Genomic DNA, 17,276 nt, shown 5'->3' with positions numbered 1-17,276 from the left:
TGGGCTCTTCAGCCCAGGGCCCTCGTGGATGCAGCTGATCCTATAGTACCTCCTGTAACAGCTGCAATGACAGCTATCCTAACTCTCCTGGGCTACTTCGCCCCATGGCCTCCTCCAAACACCTTCTTAATCCTCCACACAATGGATCTCCTCTGATGCTGATAATGCTTGTCTCTCTAATCCTCAGCAGTAACACTTCTCCTATCTCAGCTTCGCCTCTCTTCCCAGCTCATCACTCTACACCTCTTCCTCTCTGTGCTCTCCCTGCTGACTGGATGAGCTTCCTTTTTAAACCCAGGTGCCCTGATTAGCATGCCCTGATTGGCTGCATGCGTGTTTCTAATTAATAGGTGCTATATCCACTGCCTTCTAGAATAGGTCTTAATTGGCTCCCAGTGCCCCCCCTTTGATTAACCTGGAGGCAGACTGCCATTTGGTTACCATGTCCTAGGGATTTGTTTAGCCTGGGGCACTACGTTGCTCAGTACTTTTACTACTGTAGGCCATCTGGGCCTGCCCCATCACACCAACGTAATTCAACGCAACTATTTTTTCTGCTCATAGTAACTGAGGTACTAGATAAATATGGGTTAGTAAATGTATAGGACTTGTGGCGTTCGCGGCGCCGAGCGGGCAAGTGGGGCAATTTGCCCAACCCCTGTGCTCCTGGCCGGGAGCGCCCCCCGACACAGCGGACACCGCCCAGCGGCGCGGAAGCTCCAGGGAGCTGCCGAGGAAAGCCAAATGCTCCAACGCTTGTTTTTCAGGGACGCTGCTGGAGTCCTGGCGTTGAAGGCCAGGGCAGATCTGGTCGCCGGTAACGGTGGTGTCGCGGGCCCGCCACCCCCAGCCCGACCACCTCCGCGCATCTCTGGAGCCTCAAAGCGTCCAGCAGCGGCCCTGACACGCTGGAGCATGGCTCCGGCGGGGCCCCTGAGCTCCGCCTCGCTTAGAGCCGCGTGTCAGGGAGCGGGGCTGTGAGCTCCAGTGGGGCGTGAGATCCCTCCGCTCGGCGTGGAGCTGCAGCCCGCCTGACCATGTGGCTTTGAGAGGGGCGGATCAGGGCCCGTCTGGAGCCACGCTGCACTGTCGAGGGCGCTGCTGGATGCGCTGAGGCTCCTGGTCGAGAGGGGGAGCTGGGGTAGGGGGCCGGGCCGGGGGGCATTAGCTAAGGGGCAGGGAAGTCCCAGAAGGAGAGGGAAGGGCAGAGGTCTGGGCGGGAGAGTCAGTGCAGGGAATGGGGGCTGGATTGTGGACGTTCAGGGGGTCTGTCAAGACTCAGCGCGGGAGGTGGATCAGGGGTCAAGGGAGTCAAGGGGGACAGGGAGCTGGGGTGGGTTTCCCGGGGTGGTGTGAGGGGGTGGGTCCTCTGGGGACCCCACCCAGACCCTAGCACACAGCAGAAGCATTGGGGAAGTCATGGACATGGGTGGGCTTGGATTGGGGCCGTTCCAGGGTCTGTCAGACTCACGGGGGAGGTGGATAGGGTCCCAAGGCAGTCCCAAGGGGACAAGGGAAGCCGGGTGGGGTCCCGGGTTGTGAGGGGGTGGGGTCTCTGGGGACAGTGAAGGGGCAACAGAGCACGCGATGGGTTTGGGATTCCTTGAGAAGGGGGTGGGCAGTCAGGAGCAGGAAAAGTGAGGTGGGGGTCGATGGGCAGGACCAGGCTGTTCTGGTAGGCACAGCCTTCCCTACCTATAGCTCATGTCAGCAGTTATGAGGCATTGCGGAAGAGCCAAGCTTGACTTTTCCAATTATGTGTGTCTATCTCTCATCCTTTCACTTCATAATGCAAATAATAGTCTATCATTAACTTTCAGTGCATAGGGAGATTCGTGTCAGGGGCAGGTTAGCTTCATTTAAAATTCAGCCGTTGGGCGGAGGGATCACATGAGAAGAAAGCAATAAGTCCTTCCCAACCTGCCAAGGGGAGACCACTTCCCCTGCCATTCCGTGGAAGCTCCAGAGGGTTAATATCAAGATGGTGTCTCAAACTTTTAAACTGGTGCCTATTCACCCATAGCAAACCTCTGAATGACCCCCTCCCTTGTAAATTAAAAACACTTTTTATATATTTACCACCTATTCATAAATGCTGGAGCAAAGCGGTTTGAGGTGCGAGGCTGACAGCTCGTGACTCCCACTAACAATCTCGTTGACCCCCTGCAGGGAGTCTGATCCCCAGCTCACTGAGGACCCCTGTGGATTAATTAATTTTAGCACCGTCAGTCACATTCTGTTGCTTCTTGACATTTCGAGTTTAATAACAACATAGGCTCATGCCCAGATTCTGGAACAAGCTCAAATGCCTCAGTTCGTGGAGTATGTACATAAGGTATAGTAAGACAAACCCTACAGTAAACCATGATCTCCTAGTTGATGTGAGGGACCCATGGAGCCAGTCTCTAGCGGAAACAGAAAATGATTTAGTCCATAAATGGCTATTAGCCAGGATGGGTAAGGAATGGTGTCCCTAGCCTCTGTTTGTCAGAGGGTGGAGAGGATGTTTCAGGTTTTGGCAGACTAATTTCAGATTTTCAATTTAAAAAAAAACCACAACAAATTTTGAAGGAAAGCAGACATTGTCCATGATTTTTTTCTGCTTTTTAAAAACCCCTAGTTTTCAATCCAGAAAAAGTTTTGACGGAAAATATTTGTCCAACCCTTTTAATGAGCTTTAGTGCCTTTTAGCACTAGCTGATACTGACAACCAGTGATACCTTGAAAATAAGTTTTCTCAAAACTGGATTTGTGCCGTGATGCACAAGGTTTATTTTTCCCAGGGCCGCCTGTGGCAGGGGAGCAAGTGGGGCAATTTGCACCAGGCCCCGCAGGGGCCCCCACGAGAATATAGTATTATATAGTATTGCAATTTTTTTTATGGAAGGGGCCCCCAAAATTCTTTTGCCCCAGGCCCCCTAAATCCTCAGGGCGGCCCTGTGGCACATACAAATATCAAAACTACAGTATAGTTATGAAATTAATATATCTGCCTTATTTAAGATGAGTGAACTTCAACTTTGGTTTTCTGAATCTTTGTAAACAAATTGTTTAAGACTTACAAAATCTCAAACTCTATTGTGTTCACCCAAGGCTAGTATTTACAGTATTGCATAAGTTATGGTCTATATCTTGATGAGTAGAATTGACAGCATGGAACTTGTGGTGCCCTGGAAATATCCTTTCAATATTCCTGGCCATGAATTTGGCACTAGTGAAGTAGAGACATTCCCCAGAAAATCAATTCCAGGTTTTATTGGAGCCTTAGGGTATGTCTACTCTACAAAATTAGGTCGAATGTATAGAAGTTGGTTTTTCAGAAATTGTTTTGATACGGTGGATTGTGCATGCCCCCACACAAAATGCTCTAAGTGCATTAACTCGGTGGAGTGGCTCCACAGTACTGCAGCTAGCGTCAATGTTACGTGCCTAAGTGCTCTGCAGGGACAAGACACACACACACACACAGTGAGTGATATAGCTTTTAATGAAGGTAAAGAAAACACACCCGCAACGGCGACTCGGCACGTTGCTAATTCAAAGCAGGGAACGAGTCCAAAGCAGCAAAACAGGTCCTACTAAATATAACTTCAAGCTAATAGCATGTAAAACAACTCATACATAGGCATGTGGGAGCTTTCCCACAACTGAACTATCTTTAATGGCAAAGGGCCAGGCTTTTCTAAACACGCTCCAGAGGGGTTAATTCAGTGGTTCTCAAACTTTTAAACTGGTGACCCCTTTCACATAGCAAACCTCTGAATGTGACCCCCTCCCTTGTAAATTAAAAACACTTTTTTATATATATTTAACACTATTATAAATGCTGGAGGCAAAGCGGGGTTGAGGTGGAGGCTGACAGCTCGTGACTCCCACTAACAATCTCGTGACCCCCTGAGGGGTCCTTGATCCCCAGTCTGAGAACCCCTGGGTTAATTTAATTTAGCACCCTGTGTCCATTCACATTCATGTGCTATTTGAGCATTTCAGTTTTCACAACATAGGCTCATCCCAGATTCTGGAACAAGCTCAAATGCTCAGTTCGTGGAGTATGTACATAAGGTATAGTAAAGACAAACCCACAGTAACCATCTCCAGTTTGTGAGGGACCCCATGGAGCCAGTCTCTAGGAAACAGATAATGCATGGTGGTTAAGTCCATAATGGCTATTAGCCAGGATGGGTAAGGAATGGTGTCCCTAGCCTCTGTTTGTCAGAGGGTGGAGATGGATGGCAGGAGAGAGATCACTTGATCATTACCTGTTAGGTTCACTCCCTCTGGGGCACTTGGCATTGGCCATTGGTTGGTAGACAGGATACTGGGCTGGATGGACCTTTGGTTTGACCCAGTATGGCTGTTCTTATGTTCTAAGATAAATGAACCCAAGTTATGGGACAGATGTGAGTCAAGGAAGCCGCAGAATATCAGAAACCTGGAAAATCTCTGACTGGATGGGCTCAGCTGTTGGTCACAAGGTGAGGTGGTTCAAAAATTTTGGATTTTTTTTAAGCAGAAGTTTTTTATTGTTTCTTTAAACAATCAAACACAGCAAGCAGCAATTATTTGGCCACACACTTCTGAAACCCCCAACCATATTCAGGTTTTGGCAGACTAATTTAGATTTTCAATTTAAAAAAAAACCACAACAAATTTGAAGGAAAGCAGACATTGTCCATGATTTTTTTCTGCTTTTTAAAAACCCCTAGTTTTCAATCCAGAAAAAGTTTTGACGGAAAATATTTGTCCAACCCTTTTAATGAGCTTTAGTGCCTTTTAGCACTGCTGATACTGACAACCAGTGATACTTGAAAATAAGTTTTCTCAAAACTGGATTTGTGCCGTGATGCACAAGGTTTATTTTTCCCAGGGCCGCCTGTGGCAGGGAGCAAGTGGGGCAATTTGCACCAGGCCCCGCAGGGCCCCACGAGAATATAGTATATAATAGTTATGCAATTTTTTTTATGGAAGGGGCCCCAAAATTCTTTTGCCCCAGGCCCCCTTAAATCCTCAGGGCGGCCCTGTGGCACATACAAATATCAAAACTACAGTATAGTTATGAAATTAATATATCTGCCTTATTTAAGATGAGTGAACTTCAACTTTGGTTTTCTGAATCTTTGTAAACAAATTGTTTAAGACTTACAAAATCTCAACTCTATTGTGTTCACCCAAGGCTAGTATTTACAGTATGCATAAGTTATGGTCTATATCTTGATGAGTAGAATTGACAGCATGGAAATTGTGGTGCCCTGGAAATATCCTTTCAATATTCCTGGCCATGAATTTGGCACTAGTGAAGTAGAGACATTCCCCAGAAAATCAATTCCAGGTTTTATTGGAGCCTTAGGGTATGTCTACTCTACAAAATTAGGTCGAATGTATAGAAGTTGGTTTTTTCAGAAATTGTTTTGATACGGTGGATTGTGCATGCCCCCACACAAAATGCTCTAAGTGCATTAACTCGGTGGAGTGGCTCCACAGTACTGCAGCTAGCGTCAATGTTACGTGCCTAAGTGCTCTGCAGGGACAAGACACACACACACACACAGTGAGTGATATAGCTTTTAATGAAGGTAAGAAACAACACCGCAACGGCGACTCGGCACGTTGCTAATTCAAAGCAGGGAACGAGTCCAAAGCAGCAAACGGTCCTACCTAATATAACTTCAAGCTCTAATAGCATGTAAAACAACTCATACATAGGCATGTGGGAGCTTTCCCACAACTGAACTATCTTTAATGGCAAAGGGCCAGGCTTTTCTAAACACACCGGCTTCCCAGGCTGGGCAGTTCTAACCAGCTGCACAGAGCATTTGCTAGCACAAAACACCCTTTAGTAACCTGTCCCAGAGAAGGCGAACAGCCTTAGCTAAACCACCGTTACAAAATCTTCCGCAGTCCCTTACAGTCGACTTCTGGAGTGTTGCACTGTGGGTCGCTGTGGGTAGCTATCCCACAGTTCCTGCAGTCTCTGCCACCCATTTTAATTCTGAGTTGAGATCCCAATGCCTGCTGGGGCAAAAACAGTGTCACGGGTGATTCTGGGTACATCTCATCAGCCCCCCCTCCCCGCCTCCCTCTGTGAAAGCAACGGCAGACAATCATTTTGCGTCTTTTTTCCTGGGTTACCTGTACAGACGCCATACCATGGCAAGCATGGAGCCCACACAGCTGACCATCACTGTAAGTCTCCTGGGTGCTGGCAGACGTGGGACTGCATTGTTACACAGCAGCAGCTCATTGCCTTTTGGCAGCAGACGGTGCATTACGACTGGTAGCCATCGTCATCGTACTCCTGGGTTCTCTTTTAACAGACCTCTGTGAGGTCAGTCGGGGTGCCTTGGTAGATATGGGAGTGACGCAGCCAGGTAATTCCCATCTTCTGCCGACCACCCAGGAGATGATGATGGCTAGTAGTCCTACTGCACTGTCTTCTGGCGAGCAGCCAGAAGATGATGATGGGTAGCAGTTGTGATGCAGCATCTTCTGCCGAGCACCAGGAGATGATGATGGCTAGCAGTCGAACTGCACCGTCTTCTGCCAGCCGAAAGATGTAGAAGATAGATGGAGTGGATAAAACAAGAAACAGACCCAATTTGTTTTCTATTCATTTGCTTCATCCGTCCCTCCATAAAATCAACAGCCTGCTAAACCCAGGGTTTTGAGTTCAATCCTTCAGGGGGGCATTCTGTATGACAGTTGTTTGTGTTTCTCCTTGATTCAAAGCCACACCTTTTGTGGATTTTAATTCCCTGTAAGCCATGTCATCAGTCACCCCTCCCTCCTTTAAAACAAACAATCGTTTTGCACCTTTTTTCAGCCCAGATGCCATAGCACTGGGATTATGGAGCGCACTCAGATCAGAACGGCAATTATGAGCACTGTAAGCACCACATACATTATCCTGGAGTATATGCAGAACCAGAACCTGCCAAAACAAAACCAGGCTAGGCGACGGCAGCATAGTGACAAGAGTGATGAGGACATAGACATGGACACAGACTTCTCACAAAGTAGGGGCCCCGGCAATGTGCATATCATGATGTTAATGGGGCAGGTTCATTCTGTGGAACGCTGATTCTGGGCCTGGGAAACAAGCACAGACTGGTTGGACCACATAGTGTTGCAGGTCTGGGATGATTCCCAGTGGCTGCAAAACTTTTGCATGCATAAAGGCACTTTCATGGAACTCTGTGACTTGCTTTCCCCTGCCCTGAAGTGCCAGAATACCAAGATGAGAGCAGCCCTCACAGCTGAGAAGCGAGTGGCCATAGCCATGTGGAAGCTTGCAACACCAGACAGCTACCAGTCAGTCGGGAATCTGTTTGGAGTGGGCAAATCTACTGTGGAGGCTGCTGTGATCCAAGTAGCCAACATAGTCAAAGAGCTGCTGATATCAAGGGTAGTGACTCTGGGAAATGTGCAGGTCATAGTGGATGGCTTTGCTGCAATGGGATTCTGTAATTGTGGTGGGACGACAGATGGAACCCATATTCCTATCTTGGCCCCGGAGCACCAAGCCAGCAAGTACATAAACGGAAAGGGGTGCTCTTCAATGATGCTGCAAGCACTGGTGGATCACAAGGGACGTTTCACCAACATCAGTGTGAGATGGCCGGGAAAGGTACATGACACTCGCGTCTTCAGGAACTCTGGTCTGTTTCAAAAGCTGCAGGAAGTTACTTTCTTCCCAGACCAGAAAGTAACCGTTGAGGATGTTGAAATGCCTATAGTTATCCTTGGGGACTGAGCCTATCCCTTAATACTAGGGCTCATGAAGCCATACACAGGCAGCCTAGACAGTAGTCAGGAGCTGTTCAACTATAGGCTGTGCAAGTGCAGAATGGTGGTAGAATGTGCATTTGGACATTTAAAAGCATGCTGGCACAGTTTACTGACTCAGATTGACCTCAGCAAAAGCAATATTTCCATTGTTATTACTGCTTGCTGTGCACTCCACAATATCTGTGAGAGAAAGGGGGAGACATTTATTGCGGGTTGATGAAGTTGAAGCAAATCACCTGGCCACTGATTACATGCAGCCATATATCAGGGCAGTTAGAAGAGTACCGGAGGGTGCGCTGCGCATCAGAGAAGCTTTGAAAACCAGTTTCATGACTGGCCAGGCTACGCTGTGAAAGTTCTGTTTGTTTCTCCTTGATGAAGCCCCCTGCCCCTCTTGGTTCACCCTAGTTCCCTGTAAGCTAGCCACCCTCCTCTCCCCGCTTCGATCACCGCTTGCAGAGGCAATAACGTCATTGTTGCTTCACATTCATGCATTCTTTATTCATTCATCACACAAATAGAGGGGTAACTGCCAAGGTAGCCCAAGAGGGGTAGGGGAGGAGGGAAGCACCGGGTGGGGTGGGGGAGGAGGGAAGGACAAGGCCACAGTGCACTTTAAAACTTAAAAATGTTAAAACTTATTGAAGGCCAGCTTCTGTTGCTTGGGCAATCTTCTGGGGTGGAGTGGCTGGGTGGCAGGAGGCCCCCCCACCATGTTCTTGCGTGTCTGGGTGAGGAGGCTCTAGTACTTGGGGAGGAGGGCTGTTGGTTACACAGGAGCTGTAGCGGCAGTCTGTGCTTCTGCTGCCTTTCCTGCAGCTCAACCATACGCTGGAGCATATGAGTTTGATCTTCCAGCAGCTTGAGCATCGACTCTTGCCTTGTGTCAGTTTGCTTACACCACCTATCATCTTCAGCCTGCCGCCTCTCCTCGTGTTCATATTGTGCTTTCCTGCACTCTGACATTGTCTGCCTCCATGCATTCTGCTGTACTCTGTTAGTGTGGGAGGACAGCAGAAGCTCAGAGAACATTTCATCCCTAGTGCGTTTTTTTTCATCTTCTAATCTTCAGTAGCTTCTGCGAAGGAGAAACATTTGCAGCTGGTAGAGGAAAAGAGAGAGTGGTAGTTAAAAAGACACATTTTAGAGAACAATGAGTACACTCATGGTAAACCTTGCTGTTCACATTACACAGCACATGTGCTTTCGTTACAAGGTCGCATTTTGCCTCTTGTATTGAAGGCCTGCCGGTTTGGTGTAAAGATCACTCACGCTTCACCCCTCCCCCCATGGCGTGGCTAACAGTGGGGAACATTTCTGTTCAGCCACAGCCAAACAGCCAAGCAGGAATGGGCACATCTGAATGTCCCCTTAATAAAAGCACCCTATTTCAACCAGGTGACCATGAATGATATCACTCTCCTGAGGATAACACAGCGAGATAAAGAATGGGTGTTGTTTGAATGCCAGCAAACACCGGGACCATATGCTGCCATGCTTTGTTATGCAATGATTCCTGACTACGTGCTACTGGCCTGGCGTAGTAGTGTCCTATCATGGCGGATGGAATAAGGCCGCCCTCCCCAGAAACCTTTTGCAAAGGCTTTGGGGGGGTACATCCAGGAGAGCTTTATGGAGATGTCCCTGGAGGATTTCTACTCCATCCCCAGACACATTAACAGTCTTTTCCAGTAGCTGTACTGGCCGTGAATGCCAGGGCAAATTAATCATTAAACACACTTGCTTTTAAACCAAGTGTAATATTTACAAAGATACACTCACCAGAGGTCCCTTCTCTGCCTTCAGGGTCCAGGATAACGCCTTGGGTGGATTTGGGGTTACTGGCTCCAGGTCCCGGGAGAGAAAGGTATCTTGGCTGTTGGGGAAACTGGTTTCTCCGCTTCATTGCTGTGAGCTATCTTCAATCTCTTCATCATCATCTTCCGCGTTCCCAAAACTTGCTTCCGTGTTGTGTGATTCTCCATTGATGGAGTCAAAGCACAGGGTTGGGGTAGTGGTTGCTGCACCTCCTAGCATGGAATGCAGCTCATCATAGAAGCGGCATGTTCAGGGCTCTGATCCGGAGGAGCTGTTTGCCTCTCTGGTTTTTTGGTAGGCTTGCCTTAGCTTCTTAATTTTCATGCGGCACTGCTTTGCGTCCCTGTTATGGCCTCTGTCCTTCATTCCCTTTGAGACTTTTTCTAATGTTTTGGCATTTTGTTTACTGCAACGGAGTTCAGCTAGCACGGATTCGTCTCCCCATACGGCGATCAGATCCCATACCTCCTGTTCGGTCCATGCTGGAGCTCTTTTGTGATCCTGGGATTCCGTCATGGTCACCTCTCCTGATGAGCTCTGCACTCACTTGCACCTTGCCATGCTGGCCAAACAGGAAATGAGATTCAAAAGTTTGCAGGCCTTTTCCTGCCTACATGTGCATCTGAGTTGAGAGCACTGTCCAGAGCAGTCACAATGACGGACTCTGGGATAGCTCCTGGAGGCCAATACCGTTGAATTGTGTCCACACTACCCCAAATTCGACCCAGCAAGGCCGATTTCAGCACTAATCCCCTCATCGGAGGTGGAGTAAAGAAATCGATTTAAAGAGCCCTTTAAGTCAAAAAAAAAAGAAAAAGGGCTTCATCGTGTGGACGGGTCCAGGCTTAAATTGAGGTAACACTGCTAATTTCGACCTAAAATCGTAGTGTAGACCAGGCCTTAGTGTGTGATGGAAGAGAAGAGTGTGAGATTGCTTAGCTCTCTGTAGATGTCTGGAAAAGCTACTAGTTCTTCAACTTAATTCTTCAAAGAAAAATCCTCTTTCTTAGTCTCCATCTTATAGCTCATAATGGCTAGGCAGGTGGCGAGCTAAGTCTACTGCTTCCTATGCAAAATGTTTTTGTTTTACTTCTCTTTTCCAGACACATTCATCCTGTTTTGAGTTTCACCCACTTGCTGTATCTAGATTGTGAACTCTTGGGGGCCAGGATTGGGTTTTACTACTTGTTTTTATAGCAATTAGTCCTGTAGGGCTCTGCTCTCTGTTTGGAGCCCATAGGCTTGTCTACAATACAATACAAATAAACAATCTTTCACATTCCCCTTCAGCCCCTTCATTCTGCCAGTGACACCAGTCTCCAGGGGTTTTTTCCTTCTCCCATTATTGACTTTATAACTTCTTCCATGCAACCCTGTGTCCGGGGTCCTAGTAGGAAGCCAGCTGTGGTCATTCAATTAGGGTGAACTGCAAAGAATGGGGCAGCCAACCCCCAAAAGCTGGTGGATATTCCAATACTTAGATTTACCAAGCCAGCATAAAGCAGCTTCTTTATTATCTCACTGGTTACTCAGAAGTCCAAACAACACAGTTTCCTTAAAGTGATCCAGCCTCAGGCCTCCATCCAGGTACTCACGTCAAATATGATGAAAAGTTCTGTAAATCTTATTTCATCATATATATATGAAAGTTTCTATCAATCCCAAAGGATCGGACACATTACCTCCCAGGTTAATGAATGTTTCAGATCTTACCCAAATACACACTACAGCCAATTCTTATTAACTAAACTAAAATGTATTAAAAAATAAAAGAAAGTACAGACATGAGTTCAATTCATTGAGATTCAGTTTCACAGCAAAGATGGTGAGCTTTGTAGTTGCAAAGAGTTCCTTTAGAATTCAGTTCGTAAGTCCTAGTCCAATGTCCAAATCTCATATTCAGGGCATACCAGCTTAACTGGGACCTCAGTGTTGCGACTCAGACTTCCTCTGATGAAGTCTAAGCAGATCTGAGATGACAGGATCAGAACCCAAGGATCTTTTATGCAATTTCATGTCTTTTGACAAGTTGGAATTCCTCAGGGAACAAAAGGTAATTAGGATGACTTTGAAGGAGGTCCATCACCAGTGCTTGGCAATACAAATTAACATAAGGCCATTTGCTTGTTCCTCCACCATTCCCAGTACATTTCAAAGAGAAGTGAATACTGAGATATCCGATGTTTACAATTCATTTACATGATAGGATGTTCTTTTGACCTCTGAATTATCAGAATACAGCATAGCTAGGGACTGTTGATTACATTGTCCACCCTACTCATACATATGTAAATACACAAAAACACAAACATAATCTCCCCACATGTCTTTTGAGGGTTATTTATTTTGCAGGATGTTTAACCCTTTCTAGCCATGCATCACAAACTCCCTGTGCATGGAGCAAATTTCCTAGTGCATTAGCTCCACCTCCTCTCTTTATTCAGATACCTCCTCAAGATTCATTTTTTTCACAACGCCAGTAAGTGCAGTATGGAACAGAAATCAGACAGTCCTTCAAGAGCTCTAGCCTAAAACAGCTAAAGCAGAGGAATGCTTAAAACAGCTGTAGTTCATCATCGGTGTAATTTATTTCTCCTTTGGTGTTACAACATTATATCAAAGCAATTCAGCTGCAAAATGAATATGATACCCTGTGTATTACTGTAGAGTACAGATTATGGACAAACAAGCTAAATGTTATGATGTTCAGAAGCAAAACATACAAACAACAGTATTTTTCAACCCTGGGAACAAGCAATAGCCTTTCAAATTAGCAAAAGAAACTAAGGGTATGACTACACTTGAAACTTCAAAGCTTTGAAGTGCAAGTGTGGTCGCAGCGCCAGCACTGGGAGAGAGCTCTCCCAGCGCTGCACATACTCCACATCCTGATGGGGATTAGCTTGCAGCGCTGGGAGCCGTGGTCCCAGTGCTGTGGCACTGTTTATATTGGCGCTTTACTTCGCTGTATCTTGCAGCCCTCAGGGGGGTGTTTTTTTCACACCCTGAGCGAGAAAGTTACACTGCTGTAAAGCGCCAGTGTAGCCAAGGTCTAAGTGAGCTTGCCAGGCCTAACAAAAACAATGAATTAATTCATAGGTGCTGTCATAAACAGATAGCTAAGGGTTAATGTCTCTTTCACCTGTAAAGGGTTAACAAACAGTGACCTGCAACACCTGACCAGAGGACCAATCAGGAAACAAGATACTTTCAAATCTCGGTGGAGGGAAGCCTTTGTTTGTGGTTTTTGGTTGTGCTTTTGTTCTTCTCGAGTCCTGAAAGGGACTAGACGTGCACCAGGTTTCTTTGCCAATCTCGCCTGCTACAGTCGCTTAATATTAGAATGTGAGTATTGAGTAGAGAAAGGCGGTTATATCTTTGAATTGCTTTCTGTTAATTTGCAACTGTAGTATCATGGCGGTAAGATTTGTAATGTTGTATTTGGCTGGAAGAATTTAAATTGTATTTCTGTGGAGGAGGCTTTTTCTCCAGTTTATATAAGTGGAAAAGATCCCTGCTAATATTACATCTTGAAATTACAGAGATTTCGTTACTTTTTCTTTCTTTTTATTAAAAGCTTTTCTTGTAAAAGATCTGATTAATTTTCCCTTGTAAGGCAAAGGAAGGAGTCTGCAGCTCCCAGGGAATTGTGGAGAGAAGGGAGAAATTGGGGAGAAAAACTGCTCTCTGATTTTATCTCTGTCTCTCTTCTGGGAGAGAGGAAAGGGGAGGGGGAAAGGTAAAGTTCCTCCTTTGCTTTAGATGTCACGGAGCTTTTGAATCCTGTAATTGCCTCTGGGTGAGAAAAAAAGGGGGGGAGGATTCTCTGTGTGTTAAGATTCAAGAGTTTGCGATCACAGTATCTTCCAGGGTACCCGGGAGGGAAAGTCTGGGAGAGGCAATGGTAAAGGAAAGAGGGTTACTTTTCCTTGTGTCAAGCTCCAGGGGATCTGCGTGTCTTGGCGGTGCCCCAGGGTGACAGGTTTTGGATTGAACCGAAGGAGACCCAGAGTTATCATCAGGCACTCAAAGGTCCTGATTTGGTGGCAGCTTATCAGATTCCAAGCTGGTAATTAAGCTTTAGGAGGAATTCATGCTAGCGTTACTCCCATCTTTGGACACTAAGGGTTAGCTGGGGAAGATATCATGACAGGTGCTGACTCTGTGGGTGCTCACAGGCTCAGACACCCATGTGGTGGATGGGTGCAGATAGGGGAGTGCTCAGACAGCCAGGAGCTTAGAGCTTGAGTGTGTATGTGATGAGTTCTCGTGCTGCTAACCAATTTTCGGCCCTTGGGGCCAGTTGTTTCTTATAACAGATGGACAGGGATTAAGATAACAAAGGCTTGTCATTATAACTAAATTGAGAATGTTAGATGACGTGAGCATTCCCTGGCCACTCTGGTTAAAAATAGAAATTAAATGGTCCATTCGAATGGAGAGACGTAAAGAATGGTGTTCCTGAGGGGCTTGTACTGTCTGGGACCAGAGTTTGCTTCAACATATTCGTAATATGAATCTGCCAAAGGGGGATAAACCAGTAGGTGGCAAAGGTTGCAGATGACACCAAATTACAAACAGACATCGAAGTGTACACGTTGCTCACTTTATGTTTGCTTACAGAGTATTTGCACTGTAAAAAACCGAAAGAAATAGTATTCTTCAATTCACCTATACAAGTTGTAGTGCATATCTTATAGCATGAAAGTTGAATTTTACAGATGTAGAATTATGTACAAAAAAACCGTGCATTTCAAAAATAAAATATGCAATTTATTTTGTTTGAGTGCAGTTAGTAACAAAAAATATACATTGTAGTAATTTGTAAGTTGCGCTTTCAGCAACAAAGAGACTGCACTGCCAGTACTTGTATGAGGTGAATTGGAAATACTATTTCTTTTGTTTATATTACAGGTGCAAATATTTTAATAAAAAATTAAATACAGTTTGCATTTAGTACACAAGAATCATCTATATATGAACATGTAGAAAGACATCGAAATATTTTAACACGTTTCACTTGGTATTTCATTGTAACAGTGCGATTAAAACGTGATAAGTTGCAATTACTTTTTCTAATCGTGATTAATTTTTTTAATTGAGTAGTTACTGATTAATTGACAACCCTAGTAATGTATGTCAGTTCAGAACAATTGATCATTATTGAAATTAGTAACAGCTCCAATGATGACACATTCAATACTAGAATATGAAAGGTGGGGATAATATGCTGAAAATAGCCTCCCACAAAACTACAGAGGTCACACACACACACACACACACACCCAAACACACACACACACACACACACACACACATCACATCTCTTCAAAAGCACCCACCGGCAACAACAACAAAAGCCAGTGCCTATGAATTCAGTGGAAGTTTGTGAAGAGACTAATTTGGCCAGAAGGTCTCTTTCTGACTGAGAAAGAGAGAGAAACTAAAAATGAACTATTCTATAGGGGAGAAGCTCCCACTGCTGAAGTGTAAAGTGAAATCTTCAAAGGATTCTTCTAAAGCAGCTGGCATATGCCAGTGCTGGTGACAGGATAGGGACAAGAGGAATCAGTGGATTCTACTTACACAGCAATAGGTATGTTCCAGCATTTGTTTCATTAACACTTTATTATGGGCTAGATTGTGCCTTTAGGGCCTGATCCAGAGATCAGTGGAGTCAATGGAAAGACTCCTGTTTACTGCAGTGGGTTCTGGAACTGGTTCTTAAGGGGCAGACCTCAATAGAGAGGGGTGAGGAGTTGCAGCGCCCAAGGGGTAACACTCCAAGCTCTTGTGTGTGGCTAGGGAACGTGTTGGCTGCTACTCACTGTCTGAGGCTTTGTCTACACTATGCACCTTGTAGCAACATGGCTGTGCCGCTACAGCTGTGCCGCTAAAAGGCGAGCAGTGTAGCCGCTGTTTATTGGCAAGCGAGAGCTCTCCCACCGACAAAAAACAGCCACCCCCAACGAGCAATGGTAGCTTTGTTGGCAGGAGAGTGCTTTGGCCAACAAAGCTATATTCACACCGGCACTTTTTGTTGACAAAACTTTTGTCTTTCGGGGATGTGTAGACAAAGTCTGAGTCTCTCTCTCTTGTGGGCCAGCGCAGGACGATAAAGGCTGCCCTTGCCTCATTCCCTTTGAAGCTAGGTATACCCTAAGGGGTACATCATCAGATGAGTCCCAGCATTTCCCCCACCCCCGCCTCAAGTATAGGGACTGCCATTTTCCCTTCCATGAACATGCAATGTGGGAGGCAGGTTCCTTGCTCTGTCTCCCACTAGACACTTCTGCAAGGACTAGGCCCTAGTTCTCATTTAACTAATGTCTTATACTAATTACTCTGACTTGAATCTGAAATACGGTCAAGATGGATCCTTTATAAATGCCAGAAAATTAGATGGATTCATCTTTACTGTTAGGAGAATATGTGGCAAGGTGTAATCGAGGAGATGTTTAGAATGGCATTCAAATGAACGGCTGTGACAGGACCAAGGTTCAAATGTGCTGCCACCAAAACCTAACAAACTGGACCAAAAATGGCAGACTTATCATGAGGCCATATGGTCTTGCAAGATTTCTACCATCCTGGTTGGTGGAAATCCTATGAGAAGCTGACTTGCGTTAAAATCCTGTGAGAATGGCTGCTCACAAGAGATTTCAGTTACATTTGAAATGAAACTAGAAAAATAGGCTCATAGATCTATTAATTCAAATCTGAGTGACCTTGAGACCTTGAGAAACTGTTTGGATACACTTTGCTTTTGAACCCTCTGTATTTACAACACAGGCCAGGGGATTTCATTCCACCTGTTTAACTCCCCACTGCAGTTTCTAATGGAAATAGTATTCTTCTATGATAACATCTACAGCTACATTACATGGGGTAAAATCATTTATAAGCGATAAAAACCCTCATGCTTCAAGGCCCCAAACAACCACTAAGCGATTGGGATTAGCAAGAAACTTTCCTGTGAGCAGGTTATTCCATTTATGGGGTTTCTTGCTGCTTCCTTTGAAACATCTGGTGCTGGCCACTGTCAGAGATGTTATGAGACTAAACAAACTTCTGGTGTGATCCTGGATGGCGATTCCTATGTTCTTCACTTCCTGTACTAACCTGTTGTATTTATGCATGCTGTTATACAATTGTTAAGATTCAGCCTGTTGGTGACTGCATCTCAACAGCGGGTGAAGTGCCATTAACAGTGAAAGAGCCAAGTTCTCTCATTTACATGAATGCAAACCCATTGGCTTAATTTATGTTGCCCAGATGTGGCTGGGAGAAGAATTTGGCTGCTAATTTACAAAGAGTATGGAATTAAATGTAATATATACAGGTAAGGTATTAATATTTATAATAATTGGAGACATACCTATCTCCTAGAACTGGAAGGGACCCTGAAAGGTCATTGAGTCCAGCCTCCTGCCTTCACTAGCAGGACCAAGTACTGATTTTGCCCCAGATCCCTAAGTTGCCTCCTCAAGGATTGAGCTCACAACTGTGGGTTTAGCAGACTAGTGCTTAAACCACTGAGCTCATGATGACCTTTCAGGATCCCTTCCACCTCTATGAGATAGATATATGTCCATATGTAATCTACTAATATAAAATATTTAATATTATGCTATGCTGGAATGTTTAGCACAAGTTGGCATAATTTTTCCCTG

The sequence above is a fragment of the Chelonoidis abingdonii genome, chromosome 2 (assembly GCF_003597395.2).
Source record: "Chelonoidis abingdonii isolate Lonesome George chromosome 2, CheloAbing_2.0, whole genome shotgun sequence".
Classification (NCBI taxonomy): domain Eukaryota; kingdom Metazoa; phylum Chordata; order Testudines; family Testudinidae; genus Chelonoidis; species Chelonoidis abingdonii.
The sequence above is the reverse complement of the archived record's forward strand: the minus strand, read 5'-3'. Positions refer to the sequence as shown.